The sequence below is a fragment of the Bombus fervidus genome, chromosome 9 (assembly GCF_041682495.2).
Source record: "Bombus fervidus isolate BK054 chromosome 9, iyBomFerv1, whole genome shotgun sequence".
NCBI lineage: Eukaryota > Metazoa > Arthropoda > Insecta > Hymenoptera > Apidae > Bombus > Bombus fervidus.
Window position 1 is genome coordinate 1,697,012 of NC_091525.1, and position 18,925 is coordinate 1,715,936.

General features: G+C 33.4%; 1 long non-coding RNA gene across 1 annotated transcript in view; it reads left to right on the forward strand.

Moving 5' to 3' along the window:
* Positions 1-9,636: 9,636 nt before the first annotated feature.
* LOC139990905 (uncharacterized) overlaps positions 9,637-18,925 on the forward strand; it is a 47,132-nt gene continuing 37,843 nt past the window's right edge. The window contains exon 1 of the long non-coding RNA XR_011800689.1: positions 9,637-9,784. This is a non-coding gene — a long non-coding RNA (uncharacterized lncRNA). The remainder of the gene's footprint in view (positions 9,785-18,925) is intronic.

The following is an 18,925-nucleotide window of genomic DNA, read 5'->3' on the forward strand; positions in this document are numbered from 1 at the left end:
ACGTTATAACGTAGTGCTACATAACGTTATACGTCATAAGGTAATTGTATATAACGTTATACGTTATAAGGTAGTAGTATATAACGTATAACGTTGTAAGGTAACAGTATTTAACGTATAACGATATAAGGTAATAGTATATAGCGTTATACGTTATAACGTAATGCTACATAACGTTATACGTTATATGGTAGTAGTATACAACGTTATACGTTATAACGTAATGCTACATAACGTTATACGTTATAAGGTAATAGTATATAACGTTATACGTTATAAGGTAATAGTATATAACGTTATACGTTATAAGGTAATAGTATATAACGTTATACGTTATAACGTAATGCTATATAACGTTATACGTTAGAAGGTAATAGTATAAAACGTTATACGTTATAAGGTAATGCTAGATAACGTTATACGTTATAAGGTAGTTGCATATAACGTATAACGTTATAAGGTAACAGTATTTAACGTATAACGCTATAATGTCATAATATGTAACGTTATACGTAATAACGTAATACTGCATACCGTTATACGTTATATGGTAATAGTATACAACGTTTTAGGTAATAAGCTAATAGTATGTAACGTTATCAGGTAATAGTATATAACGTTATACGTTGTAAGGTAGCGCTACATAACGTTATACGTTATAAGGTAATAGTATATAACGTTATACGTTATAACGTAATGCTACGTAACGTTATACGTTATAAGGTAATAGTATATAACGTTATACGTTATAACGTAATGCTACATAACGTTATACGTTATAAGGTAATAGTATACAACGTTATACGTTATAACGTAATGCTACATAAAGTTATACGTTATAAGGTAATAATATACAACGTTGTACGTTATAACGTAATGCTACATAACGTTATACGTTATAAGGTAATAGTATATATCGTTATACGTTATAAGGTAACAATATATAACGACATACGTTATAACGTAATGCTACATAACGTTATACGTTATAAGGTAATAGTATATAACGTTATACGTTATAACGTAATGCTACATAACGTTATACGTTATAAGGTAGTAGTATATAACGTTATACGTTAGAAGGTAATAGTATATAACGATAGACGTTATAAGGTAATAGTATATAACGTTATACGTTATAACGTAATGCTACATAACGTTGTACGTTATATGGTAATATTATGCAACGATATACGTTATAAGGTAATAGTATATGACGTTATACGTTATAACGTAGTGCTACATAACGTTATACGTTATAACGTAGTGCTACATAACGTCATACGTTATAACGTAATAGTATACGACTTTATACGTTATAACGTAATGCGACATAACGTTATACGTTATAAGGTAATAATATACAACGTTATACGTTATAACGTTATGCTACATAACGTTACACGTTATAAGGTAATAGTATATAACGTTATACGTTATAACGTAATGCTACATAACGTTATACATTATAATGTAACAATATATAACGTATAACGTTATAAGGAAATAGCATATAACATTATACGTTATAAGGTGATAGTATGTAACGTTATACGTTATAACGTAGTGCTACATGACGTTATACGTTATAACGTAATGCGACATAACCTTATACGTTATAAGGTAATAGTATATAACGTTATACGTTATAACGTAATGCTACATAACGTAATACGTTATAACGTAGTGCTACATAACGTTATACGCTATAACGTCATAGTATACAACGTTATACATTATAACGTAATGCTACATAATGTAATACGTTATAACGTAGTGCTACATAACTTTATACGTTATGAGGTAATAATATACAACGCATAACGTTATAAGAATATAGCATATAACGTTATACGTTATAAGGTAATAGTATAAAACGTTATACGTTATAACGTAGTGCTACATAACGTTATACGTTATAACGTAATAGTATACAGCGTTATACGTTATAACGTAATGCTACATAACGTTATACGTTATAAGGTAATAGTATACAACGTTATACGTTATAACGTAATGCTACATAACGTTATACGTTATAAGGTAATTGTATATAACGTATAACGTTATAAGGTAACAATATATAACGATATACGTTATAACGTAGTGCTACATAACGTTATACGTTATAAGGTAATTGTATACAACGTTATACGTTATAACGTAATGCTACATAACGTTATACGTTATAAGGTAATTGTATATAACGTATAACGTTATAAGGTAACAATATATAACGATATACGTTATAACGTAGTGCTACATATCGTTATACGTTATAACGTAATGCTACATAACGTTATACGTTATAACGTAATAGTATACAACGTTATACGTTATAACGTAATGCTACATAACGTAATACGTTATAACGTAGTGCTACATAACGTTATACGTTATAAGGTAATAATTTATAACGCATAACGTTATAAAAATATAGCATATAACGTTATACTTTATAAGGTAATAATTTATAACGCATAACGTTATAAAAATATAGCATATAACGTTATACGTTATAAGGTAATAGTATAAAACGTTATACGTTATAACGTATTGCTACATAACGTTATACGTTATAACGTAATAGTATACAACGTTATACGTTATAACGTAATGCTACATAACGTTATACGTTATAAGGTAATAGTATTTAACGTCATACGTTATAACGTAATAGCATATAACGTTATACGTTATAACATAAGATTATATAACGTTAAAAGCTACATGGTAATAGTATATAATGTTATACGTTATAACGTAACGCTACATATCGTTATACGTTATACCGTAATAGTTTATAACGTTATCCGTTATAAGGTAGTAGTATATAATGTTATACGTTATAACGTATCACTACATATGGTTATACGTTATAACGTAATAGAATATAACGTTATACGTTATAACTTAACAGTATATATCGTTATACGTTATAACGTAACGCTACATATCATTATACGTTATATCGTAATAGTATATAACGTTATACGTTGTAAGGTAATAGTATATAACGTTATACGTTAGAAGGTAATTGTATATAACGTATAACGTTATAAGGTAACAATATATAACGATATACGTTATAACGTAGTGCTACATAACGTTATACGTTATAACGTAGTGCTACATAACGTTATACGTTATAACGTAGTGCTACATAACGTTATACGTTGTAACGTAGTGCTACATAACGTTATACGTTGTAAGGTAATAGTATATAACGTTATACGTTATAACGTAACACTACATATCGTTATACGTAATAGTATATCGCCAACCATTGCACTGGATCTGTTTGACATTAGCGTTGCTTATATTGAAACACGAATGAATAGATTAATTTTTATTAGTGTTGCTTAAATAATTCTAATTCATCAAACTACCATGCTATTGTGGTTGCCACCGCGTATTTTATTTTTTCTTTTTTTTTTTTTTTTAATGATAAAATAGTGTTGGAAATATGACAAAAGACACATCGCCATTTTCTTTGTGAGTTCTCTATTTTATGTGAGTAAATGGCCTTTCTGGCAATCGGACTGATTTCTTTTTCAGCTCCCTTAAAGTACCAGAGCTTCTGTTGCAAAAAATACTACTAAATTATATATTTATTTGTTATTGGTTAGTAGCGTGAAACAAATTAATGAATGATTTTATTAAATACTTTTTGGTGTATTGTATTTCAAGAAAAATAAAAACGATCTTTTAATAAAATGTTTAAAATATATGTTCTAATGTGTAATTTGAAAATTTTCTAGGGAATCCAAACATGTGAAATAAATAATCAAATTGATGACATTCTGCATAATATTAACTGATTTGAAATGTAGTAAACAAATTAATGTTTTTAAACTTTTTGAATCAGTGTTTCTTCGTTACTTGAATTGATTCTTATTTAATAGTTCTCTTGATATTATTATACACAATTGTTTTATCATTCAAGTAATTTTACAAATGTTCGAATATGCTATGCATATTTCAAAATTCATTTGCAATATAGTTCATTTTCTATAATGTCTTAATAGATGCACTTGGATTTATCAATTTATTGATAATAAAATTTATATTTTTATTTCTCATTAAGATTGTTGGTCATTAAAAGAAAAGAAGTTATGCACATGACTTTAATCACACCCTTCATCTTGATATTTGTTACGTCGCGAGGCTTGGTATGGTTCGTGTTTCTAACTGTCTGTCGCGGTCCTCCAGCGTCATATACGAATCGTCTCATCTTTCCGACGAAACATAGAATGTATCGACGAGCGTGTCACGTAAAATAATAAAAAAAAAAAAAAAAAAAGAAGGAAAAATCGAAGACGTAAAATAAAAGATAAAAAACGAAAATAAAGAAATACAAAGACAGAATTTATTTCTTCACACTTGGTTTACACTTGACTTCCGAACTCTAGGAGCGAATTTTTAAGACTGACGCTCTTACAATTCCACCTTTAAAAACTGATTTGTTTCTTTCTTTGTCATCCCTCAATATCCCCACTATCCACGCGTTTGTTAGCCGTTCTCGAATATTCGGCGGAAGGACCGTTGGGATATTGATAGTTCATTGAGCACTTCGCCTCGCCGACATACACTGTCGTCGAGTGCGGCCGCATCTTTATTTCTATCATCAGTCCATCGGTTCCGAAGCGCGGCCCGGTCTCTGATGTAGATCGAGGTGTAGTTGATGTTACAAGCGCATAGTTGCCGCCCGGCCGCGAGTTCCAGAAACGTCGATTTCGGTCCGTTCTTTATTTTCACAAAGAAGTCGGCATACGTGATCATCGGCGCGAGCGGAGGCGTGATCCGAGTGCGGTGGGAGTCGTCTCCCCGATAGGACAAGGAATTTATCCTAGGGCAGTTAGTCTTTTTTCAGAAATACCGCATACATCGTAAGCCCTGACGAATAAAATCGCGAATTTAACGAATATCGAAAAATATCAAAAGTCAAGTTCTCGGTGCTCTACCCATCAAATCGATCAACCTTCCGACACGACGAAGTCAAACAATATCTGTCGACGCAACAAGTATTGTAGGCTGGTTAAATAAATAGATATAGATTATATAACTGTAGATTCCAGTTATATTCAAAACCAAACACCCCTATTATCTTGTAAGAAATAAGGGGATCGCCCTGCTGGGAATTTACAACTCCCGTTGACGCGTTTCAACGCTACTGCGTCTCCCCGCGACTAGACGAAAATACAGTATTCGTAACAAATTTTCTATTAAAATTGCTGTTAAGCTAAAATAATGCTTTGATAATTTGATTTCCTTTTTATATATAATATGTTTTGTTTTCAGCGTTAAATTCTTTCAAGGTACTAATCTAATAAATAAGTTTCTTGCTTTGGGAACCTGAGTTCAGAGACGTTCGGTCAGAAGCTAGACGAGAGGTGTGGGAGCGGTGGCGCTCCGACCTGGTTGCCGAAGACCGGGCCGTTAGATCGGTCCTGCCACATTGGTAGGCTTGTAGGGGTCGCGGAGGGCTTCTGCTGTCCTTCCGAATGACGCAGGTGCTTGCAGGACATGGAGTATTCGAGAAATACCTGCAGAAAATCGGAAGAAAAGTGACGAACACCTGTCACCACTGCGGTGAGGGAGAGGAGACTGCCCAGCACACGTTGGAATTTTGTCCGGCGTGGGAGGCCCCACGTCGAATTCTACGACTAGCGATTGGAGAGAGATTAGACCCCTCGTTACTTGTGAAAGCGATGCTGGGGGAGCAACAATAGTTCTTCGCAGTCCGCTCATATTGCGAAGGCGTAATGCTTGTAAAGGTGCGAACGGAGCAGGAGAGGGTGAGAACATCCCACCCTTGCAGGATTCCCAGAAGAGCGGGGGAGGGGGAGCCATGAGGATTTTCCCACGTATAAAAGAAAAAAGGTTTCTTGCTTGGGAAATACGAATTTAATATATTAAAGATTGAGTGAAAGACGATATCGAAAGGCGAAAAGAGGTAAATCGTGCAAAATACAGTATTTGAATCTCACCTGCAGGAATTATTTCTCTCATAGATCTTTTACTAAATTTTGGAGAGTTTGAGTTTCTTTCAAAATGCATCGCCAGGCCACCAGAAAAAGACACGTATCCCATATTATGCCCCATTCTTTTCCCTTTATCATATTTAGATTGTTAAGTAGGTAGAATCCACAAACAAATTGTTAGATTCTTAGATAGGTAGAGTTCACAACGAAATTTTTAGATTTTTAGACAGGTAGGATCCATCGACAAACCTTTAGTTTGCGAGGCAGATAGAATAATAAATCTTGAAATTTGTATGTAGCTAGTATTCTATAAATTAACATTTAGATGTCTGATGCTCAGAGTTTACAAAGAAATTGTTCAAGTTGGTTGTAGGTAAAAGTCTATAAAAAGAAATCTTTAGACTTCTAATAGATAGAACTTGCACAGAAATCGTGTAATTTTTATGTAAGTGGAGACGACAAAAAATCTAAAGTTTTGATGAAACTAATTTCAATTTAAGTTTATTTCTGGCATCTCTACAGGATCAATGGAAAGAAGATATTCTCTCATAGTACAATCAACATATTCAACATATTCAAGATCAACGTATTCAGTTGTGGAAGATATATTCATTCCGTACTTAGACGCAACATTTCCTCTCCAATTTGATTTACTATATTGAGATATTTATGTAGATAGGATGCATGAAAATCTTTTAATGTTTCAGAGATTGGTTAAATTAGATTTATAGTCAGATAGGAAGTTGAAATTTAATTTTTACTGTTAAGTAAGGCATTTGTAAATTAATTTTATGAATGAGATCTGCGGTTAGGTTGATTATTTTTAAATTAAAACCCCAACTCAGAATTAGGTACATACTTAATAGAAAACCTAATAATGTTAAGAAGCACTGTGTCTCTGTATTTATGTGATAGATAGGTTGTTTTGAAATTAAAAATAGTAATATAAGTGTTAAATTACTGATAAAAAAAGGAAAAAGAGTCAATTTTTAGTTTTCGATGGGTCTCCATTCGCAGCAACCACCACGTAGTGAGACCCGGATAATCATATTAATATTTAATATACAATTTCTAATTGCATCAATACGTAATTAGTAGCCATGATATGTATAGTAAATGATAATATGAGCTGATTGGCTGCGATTGCGATTAGTTTTACATAATTATGTAGTCAAAATTTATTTATTGTTACCTTTTAAAGGATAGTTGGTAATTGTCACGATTTACATTCCACATTCGTTCGTAAGTTAATTAACTTTTACTCTTTCTACTATTCGCAATTACCACGCGTCTAAGCGAATTCGTCTCAGGAGTGCAGCGTTCAATCTATCGTTCGTTGCAACATCAACTCGATCAAAACATCAATTCGATCAATCGAACCGTTAGAATTTCAGGAAGGGATTAGGGTGATATATAGGATAGGTCATTGAGGTGATCATAGGAGTTGTGTGGCGATCTCTTAAATAATTCTGCAAATTGACGATATCCAGATAATATATCTTTAAATTCATAATTCTGAAAATATAGTACATAGGTCATGGAATGATTACAATAAGGATGAAAATATACCTATTATCATTTTCACGTATTTGGATATTCAATATTGATCAGTATATTAAAAGTGCTAAAAATATTCAAAGTGAAGTATTCGTTAAAAAATTGAAATGGTGAAGCAAATATTTATTTAGATATTATCTTTTTAATTATATTCATAAAAATCTTCAACCTATCGACTTTCCTAGCTTTCGTTCGGTTTGTTAACAGAAAGCTAAGAATTCGCGAGATGTCAGATAGAGTCTTCAATCTAGAAGCTCGAAATTCATAAATTATCCAGGTCTCCAAGGTTCTATATAGAATCTTGATTCTTTATTGAACCATATTCTGGTTGAGTTTAATTTGACTTGAAGTGACTCGAATTTCTAAAGTATCGTCGATCTCTCAATTGTTTCGAAATTATCATTCAGAGATTTATTACTATCTACGATGTCATCGTAATCGCGTTTCGTCTCCTATTCGGCAAGTAGTACGCAGATAGCATCGAATTTACCATATAGGTCATTTTTACTCGCGTGAGCTTTACGATCTCCCGACGTCCTTGTATACTCAATTATATTCTACGCTAATCCTCCCATATGTTTGACGAACCGGTGCTGTCGAATTAAAAAGTTCGTTGTTTAGCTGTGACTTTTTGACTTTTGTCTTCCTTTGTTCAATTACGCGGAAAAATAACGAGGCGATGGAAAACGCCCACGTAGGACGTGAAATTCAAAATACTGATGAGAAAAAAGTTGCGTTTGTTTGTGTAGATGCTGATGCGCATGCGGTTAAGACTTATTGAGAGTATTCACGATGCAGTGGTTCGTTGATTGGGGTCAAATCTTGTAAAAGAATAGCTTTATTAAGTAGTAAAATTATGCCTCATAAATTTTTCAATTTGTTCGAAATAATAAAAATGAAATAACTCTGATGAATTATGTATTGTTGGAAATTTAACATTCAAAATGTTCAATTATTAACATGTAACGTTCTTACTAACACGTTGCTAATCTTGATTTATATCGTAATGTATATTTTTACTTGGGTTACAATCCATGTCTCCAGAATTTATAGAATAAGACAAACATTTGGACCACGGATTAAGGAATTATTTAGTGAATCAATTAAGGAATCATAGATTTCTTTCCTGACAACATGCTTTAACAATGAAGGTAATTCAATAGATACATTCTCTGCATCATTATGAACCTGTTTCTGGACACCGCAAGTGTGAATACGTGACTAGCCTACGAATTTGATGGCTGGAATGGGGATGTTTATGGCAAATACGAACACAAACGCAGGTAAAAGAAGAATGTTAAAAGTAAATTATGTAACGTAAATAATAAATTATATAAGTAAATAATTAAATAAATAATAAAAGTTACAAAATTTAGAAGATACAACATACCCTGATTTAAGCTTTACTTCCACGTTATTCGTTGTTAAGATGCTTATCAAAGATCCCACTTCATTTAGTACAGTGTGATAAAATACTGACATCTAAATGTAGCTTAGACAGTGAACGTGAAATGTCTGTATATCTGTACCTATCACAATTGTCAGAAACTTCGTCGTCCGAGGACTTATCCTTTCACTGTGGATTAAAACGACTATGTGCTGCAATAACTATGTCGTAGGACATATGAAAAATTATTTTATATGGATTTGATGTATACTCATTTAGCTATTGGTAAGAACAGAGAATAAATAATCGCCCATGTATCGCAACAATTCTACGACTTCACAGTTTATTTATTACATTATAATGTATAACCTTATATTGTATTACGTTATAATGCATTACGTTATGTAGTATTGCGTCATATGGTATTACGTTATAACGTATTACGTTATGGTGTATTACGTTATGCTGTTATTCGATATATTATATTTCGTTATATAGTTTTGCGCTATATTATACTGCATTATAATGTATTACTAGTGTAGTATTACGTTATATTGTATTACATTTTACGTTGTATTCTATAACGCGTTCTCTTTCCTTCATGTAGTAGGCACATCGCGTACGATACTATATTCGCTAACGGATATGAAGACGGCCGTAGTGGGCATATCTAAAGATAACAGTGGAAAGCACGGCGATCAACACACCAGTTGTCGGCAATAACAGTCGTTAGTGCCAGTCGTTCGTGGCAGTCGCGAGTCAAAAGTTTTGGAGAAGTCGCTTCTCGAAAAAGTAAACAAATCGTTCAACGAAGCTCCGCGTATTCAGTTGGCTGTTTCCACGTTTTACATCTGAGGTATATTGTATTATCTTCCATGATATTATGATATAATGTATTAAATTATATTATATTACGTTGAATATTATTACATTATATATTATTACGTTATAACGCATTACGTTATATAGTGTTACGTTATATAGTGTTACGTTATATAGTAATACATCATATAGTATTACCTTATATAGTATTGCGTTATAACGTATAACGTTATAGAGTATTACATTGTAACGTATTACGTTATATAGTATTACGTTGCTGCGTATTACGTTATGTAATATTACGATATATAGTATTACGATATATAGTATTACGATATATAGTATTACGATATATAGTATTACGATATATAGTATTACGATATATAGTATTACGTTATATAGTAATACGTAATATAGTATTACGATGTAACGTATTACGTCATATAATATTACGTTATATAGTACTGCGTTATATGGCATTACGTTATAACGTATTACGTTATATGGTATTACGTTATAACGTATACCTTTATATAGTATTACGGTATAACGTATAACGTAATGTGGTATTACTCTATAACGTATAACGTTATGTAATATTACTGTGTAACGTATAGCGTTATATAGTATTACGTCGTAACGTATAACGTTATATAGTATTACGTTATAACGTATAACGTTATATGGCATTATGTTATAACGTATAACGTTATATAGTATTACGTTACGATGTATAACGTTATATGGTATTGCTTTATTACATATGCCGTTATATAGTATTACTTTGTGACATATTACGTTATATAGTATTACCGTATAAGGTATAACGTTATATGGTATTACTTTATTACGTATAACGTTATATAGTATTACGTTATAAGACTCTATTCTTCGGGCATGATAATTACCAGATGTCGATGCATCTCCACAGTACATGTTCAGCTAGGCTGAGGAACCGCTATAAATCTTAGGACTTAGTTAACTAAGGTCCTTCAAACGGACAAACAGTCTTTATCCTAACAGTCTCTAAATCTATCACCTACTACGAGAAGATACGGGAAATGTGCTTCTCACGAACGACGCTTCCCGTTAGCAACTTTCTCTCAAGGGCGACTGGCATCTTTCTCTAACCACAAATGAATTCTCATTCTCTAACCACGAATGAGGGTTGTCCTCGACGAATCCGATGACCTCGTGCCCCTAGACACACCCCATCATAGTTCTCAGCTGCAGCATCGCCGCGACGGAAAGCACATTCTCGTGCGATCTCGTCAGCGAGTAAAACAACGTCTTTACGATCAGTAGGTACCTCACATTTTTAACTACGAGTCCGACTTAGACTTTGGGTGAGAGTATATTTATTATCCCGTTGACCGCGGATTCGTTATCGAACTTAAGACTATTGTAATTAGTGTCTAATGACCGTGGTTACTTGTCGATTCTGTAATACTCATATTTGTGCTAATCAACATTACCTCGACTGCATAATAACGATATCTAATTCCAGAGAATATTTATTACACGACCCTACCATTAACCCCTTAACCTACGATTTACGTTCGAGAATTTTAATGTAAACAAGCCGAAAATGTAAACAAGCTCGCGCTGTCTTCGAGCCATTCGCACGACTTGAGTAGTACATAAAGTACGTACTTGTGTTTGTTTGTCCAATGAAAGTGTGTGTCTTTCTTTGTCAGGTCGGTTAAAGGTTTGGCTATCTTTGAAAAGTTACGTATATGATTACGAATTTTCTATAACATCCTGCTAGTCCTAAGAATGATTTTACGTCGGTTGGGTTTTTGGGAATTTTGAATTCTTTCACTGCTTCTATCTTTATCGTGTTTGATTTTATTCCTTCGTGTGTGATAATGTGTCCCAGGTATTCTAATTCCGGTTTTAAGAACTCACATTTGTCTGGTTGAATCTTTAGTCCTGATTCTCTTAATCTCTGTAATACGATTGCAAGGTTGTTGTTATGTTGTTGAATCGTACTTCCGAATATTATAATGTCGTCTAGATAAACGAAGCAATATTTATTTAATAAACCGCGAAGTGCTGTGTCCATCATGCGTTGGAATGTAGTTGGGGCGTTTTTTAATCCAAATGGCATTCGATTGTATTGAAAGTGTCCCTGAGGCGTGCTAAAAGCTGTATATTTCTTTGATGTTACGTCCATTGGTATTTGATGAAAGCCAGAAGAGAGGACTAGTGCGGAAAGGAACTTGGCGTTTCCTAATTGTGAGAGTATATCGTCAATGTTTGGCAAAAGGTACGCGTCTTGATCAGTTAATTCGTTTAATTTACGGAAATCTATCACTATGCGCCATTTTTGTTTTCCGGAGGTGTCCGATTTCTTGGGGACTACCCATACTGGACTATTGTACGGTGAGTCTGATTCTACGATTATGTTTTTGTTTAACATTTCTTTGATTTGTTTATCGATTTCTAATTTGTGTGCCTCCGGTGGTCTGTAAGATTTTGTGTTTACGATTTTGTTTTTTTTCAACGTGATGATGTGTTTTGTTAAATCGGTGCATGGTAAAGTGTCTGCATCTAGGTCGAATACGTCAATGTAGTGTAAGAGGATTTTTTCGATAGGAATGCGGAAATTGTTCTCAATATGGCTCGTTCAAATTATGTTTTTAAATTTTTGAATTTGTTCGAGATCAACTTCATTAGAGAGATCATTAGAAATTGGTATTGGTTGCTCACCGGTATTGCAGAAGCATACTTGCGTTGGTCTCTTGTCCAGATAAATTGTTTCGACTTTGGTTTGTCCCGGAGAAATTATCTGTGGTGGCTGAAATAAGAATACATGATCGTTGAGTTGGATTTGGTAGTTTGGTGTTGCCAAGCGTGATATTTCTTCTTGCATTGGGTGTTTCTTGAAATTGAGGCTTGGTCCTCGCAATTGCTTGATTCATTGATCTTCCTCTTACTATGTTTTTGTTGCCTTCGATTTCCCCTATAAATAACTCTGTCTCGAAAGCTGTATCTCGCGCTTCTTGGAGATTCTTCGGTCTTGTAGCCGATGTGCGTATTTCTATTTCGGGTTTCAAGTTCAGAACGAAGACTTTAGTGGCTCGTTCAGTTTCAAGATCAATAACAACTGCTCGACGTATTGGATCGCAAAGTTCGTGTTAGAGTGCGTATATCAGTTCGTTGAGGTAGTGTCGGAACCTCTTCACATAACTGTGTACCGATTCGTTAAAGTTTTGTCGCGTACGTTGCAATTTATCACGGGCTCCATTAGATGTAATACTCAGGAATACAAATTTTCTGAGGTTTTCAAACAGGTCTTCATAATTCTCGATTTCAATGTGGCGGATACTGCGTTCTGCTTCTCCGACGATTCTTTGTGTTAAAATTAGGCGTAATAATGCGCGTTTTTCTCGACATTCGGCTCGAGCTTCTCTTACCCGTTTAATAAAGCCTTCTACTCCTATATCGTCTTGTCTATTGAGTGTAGGAACTGTAAGAAGTCTAGGCAGGTTTTTGCATTGTACATGGGATTGTCATAATTTACTGCGTCTTCTTCACTGACCACATTGTCCGTTTCGTTAAGTTTTATTTCGGTCTTTTTAGGAACAGGTGGTCGCTTTTTCTGAATAGTGCTGGCACTAGCGTCTTCAGTTATAACGGAGTTGAATTCAGATGTGGAAACTGACTGAACTCCTACTCGTATTTCAGCGAAACTCTTATCCAAGAGTTCAATTTCTCTAACGCGTTGTTGACTTTCATCGTGTATTAATTTATGCAAGTTGCTCAATGCTAGTTCGTGTCCTTCGTTCTGTTTTCGCATAGCGTCTAGTATGGCCCGAATATTTGGATCCACACCTGTAGCCATAAAGCTAACAGAAAATGTGTCTTCTGATCTTTTGCTTATAGTGGTTATTATACTGTCGTCGCAGTCTGTACTATTGAAGCTGTTGCGAGGTGTACGATAGTGTTTGAAAGAATCCAGTATTTTACCTGGGTGTTCTTCTTTTCGTGAATGTTGTTCTGACCAGTTTTAGTTTTGGTGATGACCGTAGTCCGCTTCCCGTAGAAGTCGTTTTCGCGCAAAGTGAACTGATCTATGCAGAGGTCCGCTGATCCTTCAATATTCAGTGATGCGCGTACACCGAAATCGTGATTTCGTTTACACTGAACCGAATGGATCCTGGAAGTGTTATAAAAAGGAGAATGAGCCTATTCGTATGCTTTATTAACTGCAGAGTACAGACTGACTTACTGACTAAAGGACTGAGGTTTTTATCTACTCATTATGATTCACATATCTTATGGGTGGCAGTCCGGCTATTGTCTTTTCTTATCGCTATCGCATGACCAAGTGTTATTGACACGTCCGATGTCCCCAGATGTCTGGATTTTGGGTGGCGTCACACGCTCATCGTTACACTGTATATTTTCCGTCGGGCAAATAAGACGATCTCGTGGCGTAAAGATATATGAACCAAAATAGAATATATAAAATACATTTTCTATAACATGTTTCATGTCTCACATTTTTCTTAATCATCACATTTTATGTGAGACATTTTCCTTTCACAATTTCCTCAGAGTTTTCTTCTGAACCTCTACCAAGCTGCATATCATTTTTTATTTTTTCTCCATCCCCGCCCCGCCCGCCTCATACGAGGCATGATAAGAAAGATCGTTGAATTTTTTTCTTATTTGAGGAAATATTTATTTGTTCGTCTATATTTAAGTTATTCCCTTTGAATATGTTGAATTAATTACTTCAAGAAAAACTCTACATCTTTATTTATGTATATCCGTGACCTAGAGACCTGTATTACGAAAATAGAATTTAGTGAAACAAAATTATTCTAAATAAGGAGAGGTCCATATTATTGTATCCTTGAATATACATTTGTTTTGGGTTACAAGATCTAGGAACAAAGGAACTAATAAATAGATTTCTATTTATGTTGTTTGTAGCCTTTAGCTACAGCTATAAGGTTAACTTTCTTGGTAATGTCCTTTTGCTGTAAACATATGAACGTGCTCTCTATCGATTCTATCGTATTGTAACACTAAGAGAGTAAGGATCTGAATCAGCATAAACTTATACTTATATCTTTATTTATTACAATATATTTTTCTATTACAAATTCATCCACTCGTTCTTCTATCAGTCTATCTCAACAGAATACGATATATTTTGCCAGTGTGTCTCTCAGTTATTAACACATTTCTGAAAACACTTTCTTCTATAGTGCACTGTTCGCACAACACTGTTTGTTTTATTTTTTCATTCTGGAGAATAACAAATAGTCACAAGGGAGCGATCAGGTGAATATGGTGACTGTAAATGTTATTTTTTGCGAGAAACTGCCGAGTCAGTACAATTTCTACAAGTTATCGTTTCACAAATCCTTTGAATCGCTTCGTACAAACGACGTGAAACGCTCAAATAGTATTCTCTATGGATAGTAACATATTGTGATAAAAAGTTATGATACACAATACCACGGTAATCGAGAAACAAGCTGTGAGAAGGACTCGAACGTTTGATCTCACTTGCTTTCCTCGGTCGTGGTTAACTTGGAAATTTCCATTGCGATACTTATGATTTTCATACAATAATGATAAAAAGATACAGTATGAATAAAACAATTTCGAAATATTAACAAAAACATATTTACTTAACTCTTATACTTGAGGTGATATTAAACGTGTTAGTTATTAAAGAGAGGAGTGAAAATTTGTAATAGTCAATTATATTGAAATCACTTCAAGTACAAGTACAGAGATAGTATAGGTCGGTTGTAACTGTCGTTCGTATGACTCGACTTGATAATTAGTTATATTCTTCGCTATACTGGTTCGCTTTCTAGACTATCCTACGGAGAATGCTCGTCTGTTTATATTGTTCAGCGGACTTATAGAAGGTCGTATTTGGTTCAGGTTGACGATTACTCATTACGGCGATACTGTTTTTGTCTGGAGTTGGTTTATTCTAGAACTTCGCAGTCCAAAACAGCGTTAATACTTTGAGGTACAACAATATGAGTCGCTTCCGGTTCGAATCGTCTTATAACTCATGTGCCGCTACATACTAATACTATAGTAAACTGTTGCATCCTTTCTTGGATTAATAGGAAAATGAACAATTAAATGTATGAATATTCATATTATTTAATAAAATAAGAAAAATTTAACGGTAACATTTTATTAATTAACATCTTTCGGGAATTCACTTGATATTTTTAAATGGTGAATTTTATAATCTGTTCATAGAAAGTGTACTTGGCGGAAAAAGTAAATGTCATAGAGATAGTAATAGGAACATTGATATACAATTTCCATCGTCATTTGTAAGAGTACTATTAAAGTAAGCAGCATCTGTTTGTCCACCCCATGAATCTAGAACTAATAAGAACTTATTGTTTCCACAATATCGACTGATTATATTTATATTTGATATCTTGCCAAATAATGGGTATTGTCTAAAACATCAAAATATGGGTTGGTTTATTTTTGTCCTACATTCATAAGAAAAATATTTGTCAGAACAGATGACCCAACGACGCTGATTTCTGCTTGTTATAATATACAATAAATATGCGGGGTGCTATGCAAGACATGTATGTACAAAGTGCATGCAGGATAAATTTGTTAAATATACACTTACATAGAGAAAATTGATACATCTGTATTTAATTAATTAAATTATTTTAGTTATTTAGTTTTTAATATCGTATTGTATTTAATAGTGCATTATGCAAACTGTTATAAAAGATAATAGCGTTATACATATCTTTAACACGCAAAATGCAATGTAATATAAATACTAAATTTTAAAATCTGTTATCGAAAGTTTTGTTGTAGAGTGCACGCTACAATTATACAGATTAAGGCCCGCCCCATCGATTTCGGTGATTTTTGATTGTATTGTCAAAATCATGATTTTACAAACCTTTCCTATACATATAACCATGGCTCGGCTTTGGTTTTCGAGGTATTCATGAAAAATCTTTTTACATTTGCACTTTGATGTGAGCTAGATGCCGTTTAGTTTTAAGCATAACAAAAACATTTTGAGAAGGTTAAGTAATAAACATGAACAATTTTCAATAATTTTGAATTCTATTTTACTCATATGTAACAGAAAGTATTCATTGGTTCGGTTTTGCACAATATTTTTAACAGTACAACGTTTTAACTTTAAAAATGTCCAAAGTTCTTTAGTTTGTTGAACCAGATTGAGTCGTTTTAGCATACTTTTTATTAAGTGAGGGACTCACCACAATAGGGACTTCTACGTTTTATTGGTATTATAAAATATTAAGCATTTTATAAAATGCAATGTTTCAGGAGAAGTTGTTTTATTAAGACTGCTATTTTTATTATTTAAATCTATTACTATACTGGTATACTGGTATACCTTGGAAAGTAATTTAATATTAAATTACTCTTTTACGCGTTTAAGCCTAAAAATTGGATGAAAAAAAAAGCTTTATAAAGGTTGTCTCGAAAGAAAACGTAATACACTTCATCTTGCAGTTTCCTTATGGATTCTATACACTCTATTTTTTTCTTTCTCTTTCTAACTCTTAACTTGCTTTTCTTTTTCTTTCTTCTCCATCTTCGTTTCTCGAAATCCTGTTTTATTCTCCCCCCTAAGTACCCGTCCTTCTCTGTTTATATCGTTCGACCGACTCGCTGTAAACACAGGAAAAGTCAAGCCGTCGGTTGGTGCTATAAATTCTATAGAATTTATATGTATAGGATATTCATTTTTTACAGGAAATGTGACCCTTGTACGTTTATTTACAGAAATACTAATTACACCCGCGAAACCATTAAATTCCTCTCTCCACATATTTCTTATACGGCGAGCAATTTACGAGCAATTCGCATTTATAGGTTCAATTCAGATGCTCTGTACATCAGGATCCTAAAATCGGTAGTCTATCGAATAAGGAATAACGAATAAAATTTGGTTATTATATAGAAAACTGCTCGCAGCGTTGGTTTCCGTGATTTTTCACTATGTCGTAGAAATCGACGTTTTGAACAACATTTTCCGTTGCATGTTACCACTACTCGGCCTTACATTGCGAGATTTTTGCAAAAATCTATCGGTACCACCACTACAGTGAATGATACATATAACACCGTCGTGTGTCTGTAGCACCGTATATGTTCGTATTGCTTGTCAACTACTTTGCGGTGGCCGAATTTAGAAAGCTAATGTAAACCTAACTTTCATCTTCCGTTTACATGCAATATATAAACAAAGACTGAACGAACTTGAGTATTCCACGGATCCTTCGAATTATAGCCGCATGCAGAACTGCGTAATAAAAATTATTATTATTAATGGTATGAGTTAGGTTTAGAATAATCTGTCTTTTAAATTACACTTTATATCGAGCTTTATATTTTATTGGTATTATTTCAAGTTAAATACATTTCAGCCAATATCAGCATTGATTCTTACAGTCTCGAATACGCAGTTGTAAATAATTAATTATCGTTAGATTCGGAAAGTATAGTTCAAAGACAAAAACATCAATATGTAATGGATGTAAATAAACAAATCGCCAAGCAACACGACGAACAAAGCGGCGAACGTTTCAGCTATGCTTGCCACTCTATTAGAGATATACATGTAGTGTGAAGAAGTTGTTGAAAATGTTGATTTCTACAGCATATCATGGAAATTCAAGCTGCCGGCAACTTTTTAAATAATTTATTATCTAAAATTCTATTCTCATTCGTATTCATTATTCATTAATTTTTTCTTTAAAGAGAACATTTATTCGTCCGTTTCTTTTCTAAATAATTATGTTCGATACATTATAGAGAAACTTCTTTTGCTCGTCTTTATGCAATACAAAATTCTTCCCTCGTATGAATTGATTTCAATATATCGCTCTACAACTGGTAAAGACGAATAATAGCAAAATAAACCATAAATAACTCGAAAATAAGATCACATCGCGTATATGTATATTTATATAAACTTCTTTTCTTGTTCGCTAAATCTGTCCCTGCTATATTCGTCACGTACAACAAAATATCGTGTAGAATTCTGATATTATCTCCTCTATCTGAAGTATCGAGATACAAAAATTGCTTTTAAAATATTGTTGTGAGGATACGTAAAAGTACTCTTCTTGTATATTGTTGTGACAGTGAGCAAAATATGTACATATACATA